This window comes from Periplaneta americana, chromosome 14, assembly GCF_040183065.1.
Source record: "Periplaneta americana isolate PAMFEO1 chromosome 14, P.americana_PAMFEO1_priV1, whole genome shotgun sequence".
NCBI classification, from domain to species: Eukaryota; Metazoa; Arthropoda; class Insecta; order Blattodea; family Blattidae; genus Periplaneta; species Periplaneta americana.
In genome coordinates this window covers 131,145,414-131,168,738 of record NC_091130.1, presented here as the reverse complement: position 1 = coordinate 131,168,738, position 23,325 = coordinate 131,145,414, and positions in this window count along the sequence as shown.

Sequence of the window (23,325 nt, the reverse complement as noted above, 5' to 3'; positions counted from 1 at the left end):
TAGCTATAGTCCGTCGCTCTAATTTCCGGCAGCCAATCGCGTTGCAGGTCGGCTACATTTAAACGTGTGCGTCTTGTGATTCGCTGATGAAGATGAAAAGCATTTCCTAAGGCTGGATAAACACTTAATATATAATCGTCCGCCATTTTGGCTCTTTCGTTGGCGTTCGCACACGAGGACGTTATTTGCCGCTCAATTATTTGCTGAATTACAGTGCGTTTGATTTATTATCATAGGAGCTACGACATGATAATGTTTAACGCTGTGGCAAATAGATCCTCGTCTGGTAGCTCGGCAACGAAAGAACAAAAATGACGAACGTACTACCTACCTAGACTTTATAGAGCCTTGACTACTTAAGACGTAAGCAAAGAGGAGGAATGACGCCGTGAATAACAGCGTCGCGACTATAGCTAAATATTTCATATCGCAACATATCAGTACAACCAAACACAAAAATGCACATTCCAAGGCTACTGCGAAGAAGATTTCTTTGCTTCCAACAGTAATTGCAATATCGAGTCGAAAATCTCAATTTGCATTCGACTTATGTAAAGCTTTCTTTGCTGCCGAAATCCCTTTGTGGAAAGTACGAAGTTGTGGGTCTAGTGCAAGGTTTTTGTAATTACTTTTATTGCGTATTTTAGCTATTTATAATGTCTTTTTGTTCTGCCAATTTTAATGATTCATAATGCCTAAACTTCTGGTCTCTGCTTATTACAAATAATTTTTCTACGCAAATATAACACATCAAATACAAGAATTATTTTTGTTTTTTGCACACTCACTCGCAGAATTTAGCTTGTGTATCCACCTGGGGAACAAAACTCCATTTGCACAAAACATTATTTAATCCCCTTTACCCGAACATAATCGATTTTATACGTAAGTATGCTTAGAATTTCCCTTCAGCACTGTAAATACTAATTTAATAGTTTTTGTACCTACTACAGTAGAACTCCGCTTATCGGAATCATTTCAGTTAACCCAAACGTTTCATTTATCGTTTGAAATGCGATCAATTGAGCAATCTTAAAGCGATGGAACTCTGAAATTTGTAACTTCTAAATTTCAGTCCTATGAAACTAAAATTATTATCGCACATTACAAGAAGCAGCAGCAGCAGCAATAGTAGTAGTACGGAGGTTCATTGCCATCCTCACATAAGTCCGCCTTTGGTCCCTATCTTGTGGAAGATTAGTCCAGTCTCTATCATCATATCCCACCTCCCTCAAATCCATTCTAATATTATCCTCCTATCTACGTCTCGGTCTCCCCAAAGGCTTTTTCCCTACGGCCTCCCAACTAACACTCTATATGCATTTCTGGATTCATCCATACGTGCTACATGCCCTGCTATCTCAAACGTCTCGATTTATTGTTCCTAATAATGTCTGCTGAAGAATACAATGCGTGCAGTTCTGCGTTGTGTAACTTTCTCCATTCTCCTGTAACTTCATCCCTCTTAGCCCCAAATATTTTCCTAAGAATCTTATTCTCAAACACCCTTAACCTATGTTCTTCTCTCTGAGTGAGAGTCCAAGTTTCACAACCATACAGAACAACCGGTAATATAACTGTTTTATAAATTCTAACTTTCAGATTTTTTGACAGCAGACTGGATGATAAAAGCTTGTCAGCCGAATAACAACACGTATTTCCCATATTTATTCTGCGTTTAATTTCTTCCAGAGTGTCATTTATATTTGTTACTGTTACTCCAAGATATTTGTATTTTTTCACCTCTTCGAAGCATAAATATCCAATTTTTATATTTACATTTCGTACGATATTCTGATCACGAGTCATAATCTTATATTTTGTTTTTTCGGGATTTCCTTCCAAGAAAAATTTCCGTGTTTTCCCTAATCGTTTGTGGATTTTCTTGTAACATATTCACGTAATCCACATAGGCAAGAAGCTGATGTAACTGTTCAATTCCAAACCCTGTCTGTTATCCTGACGTTTTCTAATGGTATATTCTAGAGTGAAGTTAAAAAGTAAAGGTGATAGTGCATCTCCCTGCTTTAGCCCGCAGTGAATTGGAAAATCATCAGACAGAAGTTGGCCTATACGGACTCTGCTGTAAGTTTCACTGAGACATTTTAATTAATAGAACTAGTTTCTTGGGAATACCAAATTCAATAAGAATATTATATAAAACTTCTCTCTTAACCGAATCATATGCCTTTTTGAAATCCATAAATAACTGATGTACTGTACCCTTATACTCCCATTTTTTCTTGAATATCTGTGGAATACAAAAAATCTGATCAACAGTCGATCTATTATGCCTAAAACCGCACTGATGATCCCCAATAATTTCATCAACAAAAGGGATATTTCTCGAAAGCTACTACAGTTACTCTTGTTCCCCTTCTTAAAAATAGGTACGATTATTGACGCCTTCGATTGTATGAAATGGACTACAAAAATAATAAATAAAATTAGCGTACAGAACCAATTTGATTATCGAAATAGATTAATTTATTCTTAATAATGCATTAAAAATTTAACAAAATTATAAATAAAAGGTACAGTAGTGGCAAAAAAACCGCACCGACCCTTGTAGCTGATTTCAGGGCCTTGTTCTCTCCAGAGCACGATAGACTGGTAACTAAGACTTTCGTGGTTCGAATCCTGCCTGGGAAGGAAACTTTTTTTTGTTCCTTATTCAAATTTATTCCCAATACTTTTGGATTGCTGGGAAAATTCATTTTCTGAGAAAAATAAGTTAATTAATTAGTAAAATATCGCAGCATTCGAAAAGTATTGGGAATAAATTCGAATAAGGGACGAAAAAAAGTTTCTTTTCCGGACAGGATTCGAACCACGAAAGTCTTAGTTACCAGTCTATCGTGCTCTGGAGTGAACAAGGCTCTGAAATCAGCTACAAGGGTCGGTCCGATTTTTTTTGCCACTATAGTACAATCAATATATTTTCGAATTGCATTAGTATGTCTACCATTAAGTAAAATTTTCACGCAATCTGATTTCTGGTGTAAAATCTTGGAACTTCTAATACACTACCTAAGTACTGTATAACTGCCATAAAAGCTACATATTATATACGCGCTGTCCGTTATCTTAGATAATCGAACTTCAGAATAAGCTCATGAAGTACATTGAGAAGTGTAAGGAATACTAACAACCATATTCACGCTGCTATCTCGAGTTTTGGAAATTATTACGCTGCCTTCAGAGATGTAGAAAATTAGAGAAACGACTTTACGATAACATCAAATGGCCAGTGCGACGCCTGTATGTGCAAGTGATTTAACATTCAACTAATAATTATAAACTTCAGTTCGTAATACACTACATAGCGTTTAGTATTGACAATGTTTACGCCTATATTATTATGTAAATGGTGTGGGGAAAGCAGACGCATGTAACACTGTGAGTTAGCTTGCCAGCGCTTGACAACCTGCTGTGAATCGACTTTTGACATGCACAGCTTCTTGCCTTTGCGAAGTCTCTCAGCATGAAATCCCTGAAACAGTAAACGCCTGCAGCGCAATGTTACGACTACACGCTGCACACAGGACGGAGAGAAGTTGCCGATGTAATAAGGCGATAGTTAGATTTCGAAGTGTATTGAATCACGTGGCGTTTGAATTATTCATACAGCAAATTAAGTTCAAAACACGTAGCAATACAAAGAGAACTTTTTTCTCCGATTCTCTTTCTTTCTTTGTGCAAAAACACTTAATTAAAGTAAAGTAATTTCGAGGATCCGTCCTGTACCATGAAATATCGACGGTGTTCAGGTAAAAGTCTTTATCCCACAAAAGAGAATATTTTCAGCAACAGCTATAATTAAATTTTAGCGCATTGTTACTAATTACTTTATATGAAAGAATGTAAACATAATTGTCAAAGTACATCTCTTCATGTTTTGTAATTAAATTTTAATTAATTACAGCAAAAAAGTCACAATTAAAAATGGGGGTTAAGCCCATTTACCTGAACACCATCCATTTATATTACGAGTATTGATTAGTTTTCCAATCAATTATCAATAATTAAACACGCAACATTATTCACATTGAATTTTATCAATAATTACATGCGGATTATAATTGACATTCAATTTTATCGATATTAATCTCACTAGAGGTTTTGATTAGCTAGAGAAAATCAAAATTGGAATGGGATTTAATTAACTATTACACGATTAGAAGAAAGTATATAAAGATTACAAGAGATAAAGTACTCTAAAACAATACAATATTAATTGACTTACTCAAATTCTATTTCACTAATGTTAGCTTCACCAAAACGTTTGAAAGGAGCAGCCATTTCCAGTTGACTATCTATGCTGTAAACAAACGACGAATGTATAACATGTTTTATAGTATCGCAAAGAATTTACAGTTTGAAATGTTGGCAAACAAAGAAACAAATAGTAGGGAGGTAATAAAAACAGAAGAAAGTATATAAAGACTAGGAGAAATACACTACTCTAATACAATAAAATAGATATTAATTGACTTATTAAAATCCTATTTCACTAGTGTTACCTTCACCAAAATGTTTGAACGGAGCCGCCATTTTCAGTCGACTATCTATGCAAAGCATGTTTTATAGTAACTAAAGAATTTGCAGTTTGAAATGTTGGCAAACAAAGAAACAAATGCTAGGGTAGTGATAAAACAAACAAATGCTAGGGAAGCGATAAAATTAAACAAATGCTAGGGAAGCGATAAAATTGTGCTATAAGCAACCATGATTGGTTGAAAAACGTCCTTTCGTACTGTTTTATTGGTCACAAGTAGTATGTTCTGCAACAGAGCTATAAAAACCGTAAATTCTCACTGCCATACCCTATATTACAGAAAATGTGTTGACCGATGTAACAATGAATTCAAACTTATTTATACATATTTAATCATGTTTATGTGTTAGTATGCTATAAATCAATCTAATTATACGTGTAGAGAAATTCTGTTTTATTATTTAAAAGTTACTCTAGCCAGCATGTCGCGACAACAAATCCAATTAAATAATTCATATCCTTTTATAATGTGGTTTATGCCGACGTGTAGAGTGTCAGAGGATCGTTTCAGGTATGCTAATCAAATGGAATGGTAATTGAATTCATACTTCTACCTTCCACTGTCCGTTCCAAAAATCTCGAAATGAGATTAATTCTGCATCAGCTTAAGAATAAGGATACAATTTAATAAATGAACAACGTAAAGGTTTTAGGAATGAATCATCTGAGATTAATATCATGCATTTTATTCGTGACGATGAAGGAATCCTATTGAGTAATAAATATTTATTTATTTATTGAAAACATTTTCTAAATAGTATTAAATATAAATAAATATTATATATATATATATATATATATTTAATACTAATTAGTAAATGTTTTCAATAAATAAATAAGTTGTAAAATATAGGCCTATTTATTTCCAAGAAATAGTCTGCCCAGGCATCCTGGGTTGCCAAAAACACAGAATAACACACATATAAGAATAATGATTACAGTAAAATAGATGAGTCAAATTGAAATGTGAACTAGGAGCTTAAATTTAAGAAATAATAAATGTGTATATATATACGTAACAATCACACACTAACGAATAGAAAAGGGGGGGGGATTATGATATTCCGTATAAATGATTTTTCAGAATTACCACAGAACCTTTAATGCTAGAAGTAATTATTTTTGGAATGATGCCACGGATTGCAAGTGTTTTGATAGTGCTTACAATTGATCGTGGGATGGTGCCCCTCGCTCCGATCATTAAACCACATACTTCCCAGGTGCCTTCCATCTGATATTTTTCTCGAAAATACGGAATAGTAGGCTCAAAAATTTGTTCTTTCTCTTTGTTGACCTCAGATGGTTGGGTCTGGCACATCTCAAATCTAACAGTTGGGTCCAGTATAAAGCCTTTACTATTCGTCTTGGCTAGAGCCACGATGTCCGCTCTTCTAATTCCGCCGCCTTCAGACGCAACGCAGTGCACCTCTTCATGGACCTCGAAGGATCTTTTTCTAAGGGCCTGTGCTATTAGTTTTCAGATGTTATGATGGCGTGAATTTCTCAGGAGTTCTCCATGCTGACAGGATCCTAGGACGAGTGCTAAGGTTTCAATTCGTTGCGGTATCTGCAACGGAAGCCGTCCAAGGATCTCCCATGAAGACTTCTCACTGGTGCTACGTTAGCATTCATCTTAATTGCGTCCCGCCATCAGAGGAAGACAGACCCTCCTTAGAAAAAATCCATTTATTTCCGGGAGTATACTCTTGAAATAAAATAACACCTTTTCCTTCATGTGGAAGCGCCCACCATTTGCCGTACTCTTGTTTCCTAAGATTTTGTCGTAGTTTATGGACATTGATGTTACTTATATCCAGATCTTCAGGTGGAATTTTTAACTTCCTTGAACAGACTTTCTTTTCTGCTGCTATGTTCCTTGTAGAAACGACAAGAGGATTCGAGGTTCTCAATAATGTAAAATAATTCAGGATAATGTAGTTTGGGTTAACCTAAATCTCTTTAGCCAGATATATCTATGTCCAAAATCTAACGGTTGGGAAGAAATTAAAAGGAGAAATAGTGGAATATATTGCGGTTCCGTGTACTATACTTGAAGTGTTACACCAAATCTTTTGCACACGGCAGAATCTGAGCACCGCCAGCGCAACACAAACTGAATGCACGTTCACTTGACATTTAATTCGTGTATTCGCATAGTTAATACGAAGACTTCTTTTTGTTTATGGATTTTGTGATGGCAAAGCAATAGTTACTGTTGAGGAATACAGACAACGTTTTCCGAATCGAAGGGTTCCATCTAGCTGTGAGTTTTCTCGTGTTTACTCTATGTTATCTGAAACTAGCAAGCTACCAACTGTTTCACTGAGGTCGGAAAGAGAACCGGTACCGATACCTGATATGAATTCACAATTCATGCAATCCATAAGAAGGGCAACTTTAGTAATTTGTATTATGTAATTATTTTATTTTCTTACTGAGTTTGTACCGAATTACAAACAACACAAGATGAAGCATTTCCAATAATGTAGCATAAAGGAAATAACCGGTTAACAACTCGCCAAGCCCTACGTGAAAAGTCAGCCATACAGCCGTCTACTACTTGAAAAAACAACTTTTACTGAGACTTTTTTTTTTCTAACTTTTATTGTTTATTCACAAAGCAACAAAAATGGCAACTTCTGAGGAATACCGTATGTGGTTTATGTTCGTACACTCTTCATAGTAAGTATTCAAAATGTACACCACTCTGTGCTAAACAATGTTCTGATCATTTTCTAACATCCGTGATTGCATTTCAGCTCAGATGATAGACCCACAGGTTTCTCCAATATTTTGTTTCATGTGTTCTCTAGTTGTTGGACGTACCTGGTAAAACATGTCTTTAATTCTCTCCCACAAGAAAAAGTCATTTGCAGCGAAGTCAGGAGATCGGGGAGGACAAGGTACTGGTCCTCCTCGTCCAATCCACCGTAGGGGAAATAATTGGTCCATTCTTCCCACTTAGTTTTCATTGTACTTATTAACATAAACACAAGTTTTATCTAGGTAGCATAGTTTAAAACATCTTAAATGTCTATTTTCGTATTCTAATTTTATCACTAATCTTAATTACCAAATACTTGAAATGATTAATACTTAGGTTTTGTCACATTTTTTCATTTTAATAATCTTGATATTTTTACATTACTTTTTGTTAATTTCAACATCATACACTAGTTATTTATTCTCTGGTTAATCATTTTGTACTTAATACATATATTTTTACGATTAGACATTGCTTTTTAAAAATTTTAAACAATTATTTTAATCAATTTTCTTGTATTTAAGTTCATAATATGCATGCGAACTCTACAACATTTAGTCATTTTATTTTTAACAATTGTTGATTTTTAAATTATGTATCTTTGTAAAATAATTTTATTATCAACCACGAGCTTTACACAATTTATGTTCTTGTTACAGTCGTGGTACTATCACTGAAGATGGAGGAGCATTACTCCGAAACATGTATGGTTTTTAACCGATTTTATTAATTTTATTCAATTATTAAAAAGTGTTCATACAACTGTATCAAATTACTTTTATTGTATATAACTATAAAGAAGCGTATTTTGGCGATAAGAAGAACAGAACTGTGACACTTTGAAGCCATACAAATAAATGGGAACTTAGTATAACTAGTAAGACACACAGGGGGGCATAATAAAGCATTTTCAATATGATCTAGCGATTACTATCCATGATCGCAAGCGAGCAGCCTCGTTCAAAGAACAGTTATAATTTTCAGTTCGCTTCCTGACAAAAGTGCGGGGAGAAGACAGAGGCGCCTGGAGCCCGGAATGCTTCCTGCTGCAATATCCGCCGAGACGCTCGCTTCATTTTGAACTGAATACTTAGTGGATGTAACCACTTTGAGCGCAAAATGACGGTGATGCATGTGGAGTCTGAGCGAAAGTCAATTTTAGACAGAGCAGCTCGTTTCATGCCACAAACTCAAGAAATTAAGTCACATTTATATTTTTAACTAGCCGTACCCGTGCGCTCCGCTGCACCCGTTAGAAATAAATAACAAATAATTACATAATTAAAATAGGACATTTGATCTAGGGAACATTCGTGTTTGATAGAAGAATAAATCGTTTAATATGTTACTTAATTTAAATTGTATTTAACATATTAAAATGCGATCATTTCGATCCAGAGACTACTCATTTGGTGCAATGACAATTCCTTTAACAGGTTTCTTAATTGTTATTACCAATTATTTTTGGAAAAGCGAAAATTAACAGAAAAATTTTGGCTACAGATTTATTATTATGTTTATATTATATTATATTATGAAAAAGTGTGTTGATTACGGATGTACTCGAATTAGAAAGTTTTTAATTTGTTGTGGGAGCTCTTGAATCTCAGGAGGAACAACTTTTACAACAGCGCAATATAATCTGCTTGGCTCATTACCCAATTTTTTTGCATTGCATTTATTGCATATGTATTTTATGTATTTTAACACGATTCAATTGAGCATAGTTAAAATTTGAATTATAAAATAATGGATTGCTAAGCTAACGTACTATTACTGCATACTAAATCAATACACTCTCGTTGTTCGTTAATTCTCTGAGATAAAAATGAATATGTTCATAAACATTATTATAAGAAATACAGGAAATGAATATACAGAATAACCTATCAAGTTTTCTGTGCATAAGAAACTATTTTAATCTTACCAGTCCTCGATTCACTCAGAAGATACTGTAATAACTTTATAGCATTATGTCCATTCCGAGAAACTACACTTTCCAACGATGAAATAATAATTAATTATACATATCGGTTAATGTAGCTTCCGATATTACTTCATACAAACACAGAAACATTGTCTGTAGGCTATGTTTCATAGCTTTCGATTGTTGCTATCCAAGGCCCCTTATAGACGAAGTCATTTGTTTTTTATTTCAATACACCGCCTTAGATGGCAGTTATTTTAATTTTAAAACTCATTTATCTCATTAAATATCAGTCCCATCAAAATTGTTCAAAGAATAAAACTTATCAGCAGGGAACGGATTTATATGGACTAAAAATATATGAAATATGTAAATATATATGTAGTTATTTTTACCAAAATATGGAATTAAATATGGATTTTTACCAAAATATGGAATTAAATATGGACTTAAAATTATAAAAAAATGACTATGTACGTTAAATATTGGTACATTTTAATCAAACTAAACAAAAAATATAATGGACGTACCTTATCTTCCAATGTAGTTTCAACAAAACACAATTTTTATTGTCTGTTACCATAACAATAGGTTACAAACATTTCTTTCAAGTGCTGAAAAGTGAATCTTCTTCTATTGTCTCTGAGGATAGATTTATACTGACTAAAAGAGCGTTCGACGTCACAAGAAGTAACTGGTACATAATTCAATTTCACAATGTCTGCTGGGGATAAGTCCAAGTTAATCTTCACTGTTGATTCACCACTCATCACAGCAACAACCTTTTGTAGTTCTTCATATCCAGGGTTTTTTGAAAGTACAGTGTCCACCTTAGCTCTTACTGCATCTGCAACTTTACCTCTACCTCGATTCAGTTGTTCCACAGTACTATTTATAATTTCAAAACTTTCAGATAGTGAAAGGTGCCTATTTTGGAGACTTTTGAGCGTTTTTATGATGCATGAAAATGTATGCTGAATGTGAGCTAAGTCATTCTTCACACTTATGTCACAGGTAACTGTTTTCGCAGTATCAATTGAGACTGCATCTTCAGAGTCCAATGCAAGGAGAACATTGTTAATAGAGTCTATATGTTCGGCATAATATTCAACTGCTTCTAGCCATGTACCCCATCTAGTTAAAATTGGCTTTGGTGGCAATGGAATTTCAGGGTACATTTCTTTCAACACGTTAACTCTACTGGGAGCTTTGAGAAATACTTTTTTCACTGATGAAATCAACAAATCTACTTTAGGGAAATTGTCTCTGACCACTTCTGCCACACGATGAAATGCATGCGCCACACAAGTAAAATGAGTCAATTTAGGATATACAACAGATAATGCTTGTCCAGCTTTGACCATATAAGGGGCAGCATCGCTAATAAAGAATAACACATTATCGTACATAATACCCTTTGGCCACAGGATACCCATAGCTTCGTTGAACAGTTTAACTATAGTTTTGTTATTGCACTTTTCTAGAACATCACAATGTAAAAGAATTCGTTCAGAATATTGTTCACTTAACAAACCGATAACTACATTACCAACAAGTCTACCTTCTTTGTCGGGAGTCTCATCAATGGAAACCCAAATTGAACTATCTTTAATTTCATCTCTTATCTTCTGTATTGTCTCATCGTAGATGGATGGAGCATACGTCTTCCTAAGTGTTGACTCATCCGGGATTGTATGTTGAGTATATTTTTCAAGGAATTCCCTGAAGACCTTATTCTTTAGTTTGTAGAGAGGAATATCAGCAGAGATGAGAGAACGGCACAGGTCGATGTTAAACTCAGATCTTACATTCGATGTTGTTGGTTGTGTTAAAAACAATTGTCTCTGCTTGGAATTTAGTTGTTTGTTGGCCTGATGTTTACTAGTTGTAATGTGTTGTTGCACCAGGAACTTTTGTGTAGATGATACTGCACACTGACACAAATTACAAAATAATATTTTATTGTCAGTTGATAAACCATCTTCTTTAAATTCTGAAATGTAACTTGTTAGTTTTGATTTTAAATTGACTGAATGACGTACTTTTGGCATATTTACCGTCTTTATAGTATGATTTACAAAACTGAACCTATGTGTACTCTGACTGGCATTTAACTGTTGAGCTGCACAACTGAAGTCTGTTAAAAATTTTAAATTAAATTAATACAGTTTTGTAACTTACTTTCCCATTGTTGATAGGACTGCTAATTTTCAAATAACTCTGATGTTAAAGGGATTACTGAACATGTGTTTAAATCTCTATTGTTGAAATGTATTTTTAAAAGTTAATGGAATTTTGTTTTGTTTTATTGTTAAACCTAATATAATATGGACTGTTTTATATGAAATATGGAAAATATATGGAAATTAACGAAAATATGTACTAAACTCTAAAATATGGAAAAATATGGAAAATAAAAGTAGGATTTTTCAACCCTACACATTGTGAAACATAAAGATAATGCAAAATATAAATTATATTAGCTTTATAAGTAAATATGTATTTACATATAAATCCTTTCCCTGCTTATCAGCAATCATTTTTAAAGAAACTTTTGTCATGTAACATATTTCACAAAAATCAATAATAAGCGGGATATTTCGATTTATTTAATTCAGGCCCCCTTATAACACCCTTTTAAATAATGTATTTTGAATGCAATATAGCCTAAAATCTAAGTTACAACGAACTTAATTTATATTCCGATTTTCATCGAAATCCGTTCAGCCATTATCGCGTGAAAAGGTAACAAACATACAGACAGACAGACAGACATACAAACAAACAAAAATTTCAAAAAAGCGATTTTCGGTCCCAGGGTGGTTAATTGTATATATTAGGACCAATTATTTTTTGGAAAATCGAAAATTACCAGAAAAATTTCGGCTACAGATTTATTATTAGTATAGATAGATGATATAGGTAATACTAAACAACTATTGTAAACAGACTTGTTCAAATTATTGATTAATTGGCAAACTTACTAGTGATGAAAGAGTAATGGAACTGTCCTAGGTTCATAGATATCTATGACGCAGTGCAGAGGGCGGCCACTAGAGGGAACCCAAGCGTTGGAACTTAAAACTGAGACGATTCTTCCGACGCCGGGATGGAATCTGGTGTGGCTTAGTGGATAAAGCGTCAGCACGTAGAGCTGAAAACCCGGGTTCAAATCCCGGCGCCGGAGAGAATTTTTCTCCGTTCCATTACTCTTTCATCGTATGATGACGCAGAATATCTGCATGGAAATATCATATGTACTTCGGTACATTACAATAATATATATATATATATATATATATATATATATATATATATATATATAAACTTACTAGTGTTAGTTATATAAGCACGTGTGGCTTACAGCTGTTTCGGTGTATACTGTACACCATCATCAGAGCCTACTAGATCTCGTCGTCATCTGGACATTGCTGCGTGTTGAAAAGTGGAGTCAAATAGTGTGTGCGTTCTGAAATTGATCTGTGTGTTGAGAATTTGATTAGGGTGTCTGTAGATTTCATATTGTTCCAGTGTGTTGAGTTTTTGGTTTTTGGGTTGTATGTGTAGGATTTCCATGTGTGTATTTATGTTATTGTATGTATGGTTAGCACAACCCAAAAACCAAAAACTCAACACACTAGAACAATATGAAATACACAGACACACTAAAACATACCCTAATCAAAATCTCAACATACATATCAATTTCAGAACGCACACACAATTTGACTCCACTTTTCAACACGCAAACGCACCCCTACAACAGGCAGCGTTGTCCATATGACGCCGAGATCTAGTAGACTCTGATGATGGTGTACAGTATACACCGAAACAGCTGTAAGCCACACGTGTTTATATAATTGACATTAGTAAGTTTGCCATTTAATCAATCATTTATATTTAAGTGTTAAAAGTAGTGTACGCAAGATTCAAGATGGAGACTTGTTCATTTATTAACGTGTGTACTGATTATATAACTTATAATTTAAACCCACGAAATATATTCGGATGAAATTTATAAATTAAAAGTTTCTACTAATGAATAAAGAAATAGCTATAAAAACTTATGAATAATAATAACAGAAAGTTACAAGAGCAAATAGGTTTATATCTCTTTTTGGTTAAAAAAATGAGAATGGAAAGAATTAATGAAATAAATAGTAATGAATGAGATAAGATTTATAGATATATTAATTTGTCCTACAGAATTTATCTGTAATATTGACACTTAATATTTTAGGAGAAAAATTCGCTCTGGCGCCGGGGATCGAACCCGGGTCTTTGGTTCTACGTACCAATCGCTCTGACCATTGAGCTATGCCGAATTCAATCCACAGCACCAGATCGAATCCTCCTTCCTCCTCCTTCGAAGTTTCCCTTTGTGGCCTGACTCCAAGTTAGGCATATATATGTTGACGTATATGTCCAATGTCAACTGCCATTATACTAGGAGCGCACTCAGCTGAGTGACTTGTTGGCCGGGAATCCGCAGTTATTATGCACTGCTAGCTGAGAGAATATTGTAGACTATTACCACCAGGGCGGACCTCATAGAGGCACTTATCCAAATATGGCACAGGGATGAAGACTTCAAGAAACAATGTGAAAATCTCATGAACAGCATGCCAGAACGTATAAAATTGACGATAAAGAACAAAGGGTTTCGTCTATACTAATAATAAATCTGTAGCCGAAATTTTTCTGGTAATTTTCGATTTTTCAAAAATAGTTGGTCCTAACATATATAATTAACCACCCTGAAATCGAAAATCGCTTTTTTGAAAATTTTGTTTGTATGTCTGTCTGTATTTTTGTTATCTTTTCACGCGATAATGGCTGAACCGATTTCGATGAAAATTGGAATATAAATTAAGCTCGTTGTAACTTAGATTTTAGGCTATATGGCATTCAAAATACATTACTTAAAAGGGGGGTTATAAGGGGGCCTGAATTAAATAAATCGAAATATCTCCCTTATTATTGATTTTTGTGAAAAATGTTACATAACAAAAGTTTCTTTAAAAATAATTTGCGATAAGTTTTATTGCATGAAACATTTTGATAGGACTGATATTTAATGAGATAAATGAGCTTTAAAATTAAAATAACTGCCATCTAAGGCCGTGTAATGAAATAAAAAACAAATGACTTCGTCTATAAGGGGTCTTGAACAAAACAATCGAAAGCTATGAAAGATAGCTTACAGCGAATGTTTCTGTGTTTGTATGACGTAATATCGGAAGCTAAATTAACCGATTTGTATAATTAATTATTATTTCACCATTGGAAAGTGTAGTTTCTCTAGATGGACATATACTATAATGTTATTACAGTAACTTCTGATATAATATAATGTAATGTAATACAATACAATACAATACAATATAATATAATATATGTAATGTAATATTATATATTATAATTTAAGTTATTTGAAGAATTCAGAACCATAGTGGGCCAAGCGCCATTTACTGAATACGTAGAAAACAAGGGTTAAAATTAAATTATTACCATAATTCAATGGAAACCTATAACAAGTGAAATAAAGTATACACATTAAATGTAAATGATTTCAATGTTCATTAAACTATGGTTGCATGAAATAAAAATTAGAAACATGTTGAAGGAATTGTCATTGCACCAATGAGTGGTCTCTGGACCAAAATGATCGCATTTTAATTATTTGGATGAAATTTAAATTAAGTAATATATTAAACGATTTATCCATCTATCAAACACGAATGTTCCCTGGATCAAAAGTCCTATTTTAATTATGTAATTACTTTATATTTATTTCTAACGGGTGCAGCGAAGCGCACGGGTACGGCTAGTATTAAATATTAATTGTTGTAAACAGTGTGTAATAAATGATTTTTGTAGAATAAATGTTATTTGAATCATATATATTGTCGTTTGAGCCTAATAATTTGCACACGTCTGTAAATATCCATTCCCGTATGATCGATGTTTTTACCGTCCATAATATTTCTTAACATTCATGCTCTACCGCTTGCCGATTGCAGGGGACTTGCTCCACGTGTTGTATCGAAGTAAGTAAACATTGGCTTTCTCCTATATCGGCGGAGCAGTGTGCCGTCATTTCGCATAACTATGGTCCTGGAACACAACTAATGTCCACGACACAACCATTCAAAGAACACTGTAGAAGTAATATAGATCGTTCGTAGATAGCTGCAGTGACTTGACTTCAAACTACAGTACAGCAAAAATATAGATAAACGATACGTTATGGAGTACTGAATTTGAATGGTTATATCGTGGGCCATAGTTATGGTAAATGACGTTACTCAATTTAACAAGAGCCTAAATGGACTCCGTTATTGAAAGTTTTGACAAAAAGAAAATTTCTTCACCATCCTAAATGAGCATGTGACTTTCCAGACCATAACCCCCCTTTGATTTGATTACTTGGTTGGGTTTTTCCGAGGTTTTCCCCAACCAAAAGGCAAATGCCGGGTAATGTTTTGGCGAATCCTCGGACCTCACCTCATCTCACTACATCTCGCCAAAATATTGTAAAAAAATTGCACAAATTTGTAAAAATTGTAATTGTAAGATTGTAAAATTTTGACTTGTTCTACATCTTAAAGCTTCATTGCTCATGTAAGATCTATGGAATAAAATGAATGAATGAATGAATGAATGAATGAATGAATGAATGAATGAATGAATAACCCATAACCAGTTACTTTACCAACTGCGCTAACTCGATCCCCGAAAATAAACTTTTAAATATTTCAAATTGAATATTAAACATGCATTTTTACGTCAGGTTGTAACTTCCTCGGTTTCCGCCTGTTTTGATTGATCTACTTTTTAGAATATTCTTACAGGGAAATCAAATTCCCTGAATGGCATCTGCTGAAACACAGTGCGACATGCATCTGTGACTCAAGTGAGATTCGAACCGGAATCCGTGTATTTGCTAAAGTGAAGTCGACCATGCAGAGCCCCGGGGATTAGCCGAGTACCACTAAAAGATGTAAAACAGTGTTTGAATTCTAGCGGATACTACAGTTCAACCTACAACACTCATGATACTAGTGCAGCTGTTGTGTTACTTTCAATGAACTGAATACGTTTCTTATGTGGTTGTTTCACTTAAAAATAGCAGCGAAAATGTCTGTTTATCACTTGCTTAACATATGTTAGTTAAAAATGTAGTCCTTTTCGAAATGTAATTTAAATAAAAAGTTGAACTTCAAGAATAGTTTTACAGCTCATGTAAAACGCTTTACTTTAAGGATAATTTGGGAGTTTATAAGAGATCATCTATAGAAGTGCTGTTACAGCTACTCTAGACAACTGCTACGCAAGTTAATTTGAAATTCAAACAATGAAAACACGCGTTCCAAAAATGAATTATTCAAATAAATCAAGATTTTTTCTCTTTCTGCAGTGTTATTCTAAAAAAAACTTCTGTGATAGACTTTGTGTTATGATTCAATGTTAATTTTTTTCCGTGCACTTTAGCTTAAATGAGCCACCGGATGGTTGTGATGTGAAAGAAGTAAAAATAACAAGTAGTTGATTTACTTGCGTGAAAGAATGGCACAAAGTTACGATCCTAATTGCATTGTGTAGAGTGGCTTACACTCTGGGATCTGAGTCTACTTCAACGCTGAAAGTTTTTGCTTGAATCAGATTCTGCTCGGTTTAAAATACACAATGTATGTACACTCGTGGAGAAGCAATCAATTACGTCACTAGCAGTTCATGTTCGTAAGTTCTGACAAAAAGGAAAAGCTGCAGAAAAAGTAACTTAAATTAACTACACATACCTATAACGTGGCGATATTGTACAACTAATAATAATAATAATAATAATAATAATAATAATAATAATAATAATAATAATAATAATAATAATACTTACTTACTTACTAACTAGCTTTTAAGGAACCCGAAGGTTCATTGCCGCCCTCACATAAGCCCGCCATAGGTCCCTATCCTGAGCAAGATTAATCCAGTCTCTATCATCATATCCCACCTCCCTCAAATCCATTTCAATATTATTTCCCATCTACGTCTCGGCCTCCCTAAAGGTATTTTTCCCTCCGGCCTTCCAACTAACACTCTATATGCATTTCTGGATTCGCCCATACGTGCTACATGTCCTGCCCATCTCAAACGTCTGGATTTAATGTTCCTAATTAGTCAGGTGAAGAATATATTGCGTGCAGTTTTGTGTTGTGTAACTTTTTCCATTCTCCTGTAGCTTCATCCCTTTTAGCCCCAAATATTTTCCTAAGCATCTTATTCTCAAACACCCATAACCTATGTTCCTCTCTCAAAGTGAGAGTCCAAGTTTCACAACCATACAGAGAAACCGGTAATATAACTGTTTTATAAATTCTAACTTTCAGATTTTTTGACAGCAGTCTGGATGATAAAAGCTTCTCAACCGAATAATAACAGGCATTTCCCATATTTATTCTTTGTTTAATTTCCTCCCGAGTATCATTTATATTTGTTACTGTTGCTCCCAGGTATTTGAATTTTTCCACCACTTAAAAGGATAAATTTCCAATTTTTATATTTCCATTTCGTGCAATATTCTCGTCACGAGATATAATCATATACTTTGTCTTTTCGGGATTTACTTCCAAACCTATCTTTTTACTTGCTTCAAGTAAATTTCCGTGTTTTCCCTAATCGTTTGTGGATTTTCTCCTAACATATTCACATCATCCGCATAGACAAGAAGCTGATGTAACCCGTTCAGTTCCAAACCCTCTCTGTTATCCTGGACTTTCCTAATGGCAAACTCTAGTGCATCTCCTTGCATTAGCCCACAGTGAATTAAAAACTCATCTGACAGAAACTGACCTATACGGACTCTGCTGTAAGTTTCACTGAGACACATTTTAATTAATCGAACTAGTTTCTTGGGAATACCAAATTCAATAAGAATATCATATAAAACTTCTCTCTTAACCGAGTCATATGCCTTTTTGAAATCTATTAATAATTGATGCACTGTACCCTTATACTCCCATTTTTTATCCATTATCTGTCGAATACAAAATATCTGATCAATAGTTAATCTATTTGAAGGTTTCGTAACAAGCTGTTTTTTACGGTGATGGGTTGTTGGCCCTTCGCCCAAACCCCAAGCTGGAGGACCACCCCTCATCGGTTGTCCGCGACTGCTCATTCAATAATAATAATAATAATAATAATAATAATAATAATAATAATAATAATAATAATAACGGTTTATTCAACGTGGCAGAGTTTAGACCATACGACCTTCTCTAACACTCAACCAGGAGTAAAACTGCGATACAAAAAACGCTACAAATTTAATAACTAAGTATACTACCATTTTACACACAAAACTGAAGTAGACACAGAAGCACATAATAGTTGTTTATTAAAACATTATTAAAACATTGAAGCAGATGAAAAATTTGTGCCAATAAGTATTTTCGACGTGGAATTTACAACTTAAATAAAATAAATTAGGGTTAGTTTTTAAAACCGGTTCTACTACTTAATTTACAAAATAATTGTTCTTATTTCATTAAATTACATTCAAAATTTGACTTTACTTTCGTGATGTTTAAATTTACATCACATACACATATATTGCTAAGAAAGCAACAAGGAACGAAACACAAAGAGCATTTACAATTGTGAAACTCTTCACAGTTACGCAATTCTCAAACGATATTCTACATATGAAAAAACATTTTACTAACTTCATTTTCAACCACCATGAAAAATATCATGAACTATATTTCAGTAGGGCACTTCTTGAAAGGTCAAATAGCTTACCTGAACATAGTTGATTTTGACAGGACGCCAGGAAGTTTTAAATGAGATATGCAAGTAACGAATGATGTCCTGGAACTTACCTGAAACAAATCAAAACCACAATCATGAAGTTAAGTTTTAGAAACACCACAACATCATTGATGATAATAATAACGATGGCGATGATTATGATATGATAGTAATAGTAATAGTGATGTCATGTTGCAATCGTACTTCCCCTCTATGACAGTTAGTACATCTTTGGTCACAAACATTTTAGAAATTCAGAATTATGAATTATAAAGATACAGTTGGAATTATCCAGAGTGCATTGTTACCGTGTCATCAACATAACATTGCATGACTAAACATTATAACAACATAACATTACAATATTTTAGTTATCGAACTTTATACTACATCATTCAGATTAATTATGCTCTTATGTTGCTATGAACAACGTATGAAAAAAAAGAAAAAATAACGAAGTAAAATGTAAAGAAAAGCTGAATGAAAGCAGAAAAGAAAAATGGAATGAAAAAAGGAACAAAACAGCATGGAAAGTGAAGAACTATAGAAAAACGACAACTGAATGAAATGTATCTACAGAATGAAAAAGTGGAGAAGCAGAATGAAAAAGAAAAGACAACAGAAGGGAGACTAAAGAACAATTGAATGAAAAAGAAAAGGCAACTAAATGAGCGTAAGTATAACCAGAATGAAAAGAAAAGTCAACTAAATGAATAGTAAGGAACAACAAAGAGAGAAACAACTAAATGAAAACAGAATAACAACAGAAAAAAGAGAACAAAACTGGAAAATTAAAAAATAAAAGAATAAAAAGAGACAATTCAATGAAAAGTAAAGAACTACAGACTTGGAAAGAAAAGACGAGAGAATGAAAAATAAAAAAACAACATAATGGAAAAGAAAATACAACAGAAAGAAAAATAAAGAACAGCAGAATGAAAAAGAAAAGACAACAGAATGAAAAATAAAGAACAACAGAATGAAAAAGAAATAACAAGAGAATGAAAAATAAAGAACAACAGAATGAAAAAGAAGAGACAAGAGAATGAAAAATAAATAACAACAGAAAAAAAAGAAAAGACAAGAGAAAGAAAAATAAAAAACAACAGAATGAAAAGGAGACAACAGAATGAAAAATAAAGAACAACAGAATGAAAAAGAAACAAGAGAATGAAAAATAAAGAACAACAGAATGAAAAAGAAGGGACAAGAGAATGAAAAATAAAGAACAACAGAATGAAAAAGAAGAGACAAGAGAATAAAAAATAAAGAACAACAGAATGAAAAAGAAAAGACAACAGATGAAAAATTAAGAACAACAAAATGAAAAAGAAGAGAAAAGAGAATTAAAAAGGAAAGACAAGAGAATGAAAAATTAAAGAACAACAGAATGAAAAAGAAAAGACAAGAGAATGGAAAATAAAGAACAACAGAATGAAAAAGAGACAATAGAATGAAAAATGAAGAACAACAGAATGAAAAAGAAACAAGAGAAAGAAAAATAAAGAACAACAGAATGAAAAAGAAGAGACAAGAGAATGAAAAATAAAGAACAACAGAATGAAAGAGAAGAGAGAAGAGAATAAAAAATAAAGAACAACAGAATGAAAAAGAAAAGACAACAGATGAAAAATTAAGAACAACAAAATGAAAAAGAAGAGAAAAGAGAATTAAAAAGAAAAGACAAGAGAATGAAAAATAAAGAAAAACAGAATGAAAAAGAAAAGACAAGAGAATGAAAAATAAAAAACAACAGAATGAAAAAGAGACAATAGAATGAAAAAAGAACAACAGAATGAAAAAAACAAGAGAAAGAAAAACAAAAACAACAGAATGAAAAAGAAGAGACAAGGAATGAAAAATAAAGAAGAACAGAATGAAAAAGAAGAGACAAGAGAATCAAAAATACAGAATAACAGAATGAAAAAGAAAAGACAACAGATGAAAAATTAAGAAGAACAAAATGAAAAAGAAGAGACAAGAGAATGAAAAATAAAGTACAACAGAATGAAAAAGGAAAGACAACAGAATGAAAAATTAAGAACAAAATGAAAAAGAAGACACAAGAGAATGAAAAATAAAGAACAACAGAATGAAAAAGAAGAGATAAGAAAAAGAAAAATTAAGAACAACAAAATGAAAAAGGTGAGACAAGAGAATGAAGAAAAGAACAACAGAATTAAAAAGAAGAGACAGCAGAATGAAAAATTAAGAACAACAAAATGAAAAATAAGAGACAACAGAATGAAAAATTAAGAACAACGAAATGAAAAAGAAGAGACAAGAGAATGAAAAATAAAGAACAGAAAGAAAAACAAAAGACAACGGATGAAAAATTAAGAACAACAAAATGAAAAAGAAGAGACAGGAGAATGAAAAATAAAGAACAACAGACTGAAAAAGAGAAAAACAACTTAATGAGAAGTAGGGAAGTATAAACAGCATGAAAAAAAATATAATTGAATGCAAAGTACAGAAAATAAGAATGAATAAGAAAGGGCAACTAATTAAAAGTGAAGAACAACTCAATGGAACAAAAAAACCAACAGAATTAAATTAAAATGCAATAAAATCGTAATGAGTGAAAAGAAAATGACAACACATAAATATAACAAATTTTAAAGCGAGAAGGTAAAGGAATAAGTAAGAAAATAGAATGGATAGAAAAATGTAACAAACTGGAAAGTAAACTACAACCAAATGGAACGGAAAGGGGGACAAACTGAAACAAGAAACAATAACATGTGACAATAAAGACAATCAAATGGAACGGGAAAACAGCGCTATGAAGCAGGGAACAGAGTAAAAACGAAAACATAGTAGAACCTTATAGTAAATAATATAAAACTATTTGTACAGTATATAGTGTGGAAACCAAAATGCGTAAATAAATGTCGAAAAAAGATTATTTAATTTATCATTTTTCGTCATACTTCAATTATTATTTCCCATGTCCGTGCAGTTTCTTTACTTCCCACATTTGTTCAACTTTTTAATGTCCCAATATTTTTCATCTGAATTTAACGTTCTTCATAATTTCCATATCTGAGTTCTCAGTATTGTTTATTTGAATATGTCGATATTTTTATTTGTGTCAGAATTTATAGCTATTTGACACTGGCAATCATTCTGTGAAGTAATTGTAAAAGCCATAGGTCGTCAATTTTCTTTACACCGTTAGCTTTGTTCTCAATGTTTCTACTTTTTCTTTGGGCAGTAAAGAAGGCGTCGACTTTACACTCAGCGAGAAGAGCTGAATGGACATTTTCTTCTGGGACTGTGCAGAACATCGTCCTAACAGAAAAAGTGAGTAGTTCTGGAGACTTACGACGAAGGTTACAGAACCAATCGCGTACTTTATGTGCTGACTCCAGTATGGAGTGGAGTACAGGGTTGTCTAAAACAATGAAATCGAATTAAATTACAGGGAACTTCTATTTCTACCTTAATACCAAATTAAAAATAAGAACGTAGAGTTTTAACAAAGCATATGATCAAGTAGAGTTAATATGATGCAGTAAAAAAAAAAGTCAGCTAATTTGATAAGAGACTTTAAAATGTACCAAAAGAACAGTTTGAAAATGTTTAAAACTGCTATTACGAGATGGAAGTACATTTTAAGCTCTTTAAGAAGCAATATTGAACAAAGTTAAAAAATCATTATCAGCCTCATAAATGTATTAAAAGAGAAGTAGTTTTTTCTGCTAAAAACTTTGATTTGATACTCGGTTACTTTCGTTATTGTTCTTCAGTGAATAAAAACAGAATAATTTTTAAATTTTCCTTTTATCTACAATAGTGCTAGATTCATTTCTCCCTAAAGAAAATCTGTAAATGTTGAACAGTCCAGCAGTATGCAAATCTGGCTTTCAGGTAGTATCTCCCTGTAAAGCAGGTTTGAATAATTTGAAGGAAAATTGTTCCGGGGCGGGTATCGATCCCGGGACCCTTCGCTTAGCGCACGAATGCTCTTCCGACTGAGCTACCCCAGGAACTATACACGACACCGTCACAATTTTTCCTTTATATCCACACAACTCAAATGGGCTGACAAGACGCCAGAACCCAACTTTTAAATTGTGGCTACCTGAAAGCGAGATTGGCATAATATATTCGTTACTGGAGGTATGTTAACAGGAAATCTATTTCGATTCATATTTTTAGAAATATCACTCAAGTTGTTCCTATACTATATTATGAATAAGTGCAGCGTAAACTTATAAAAAAATAATTTTATGAAGTACAAAATCTCATTTCTGGTTTTGT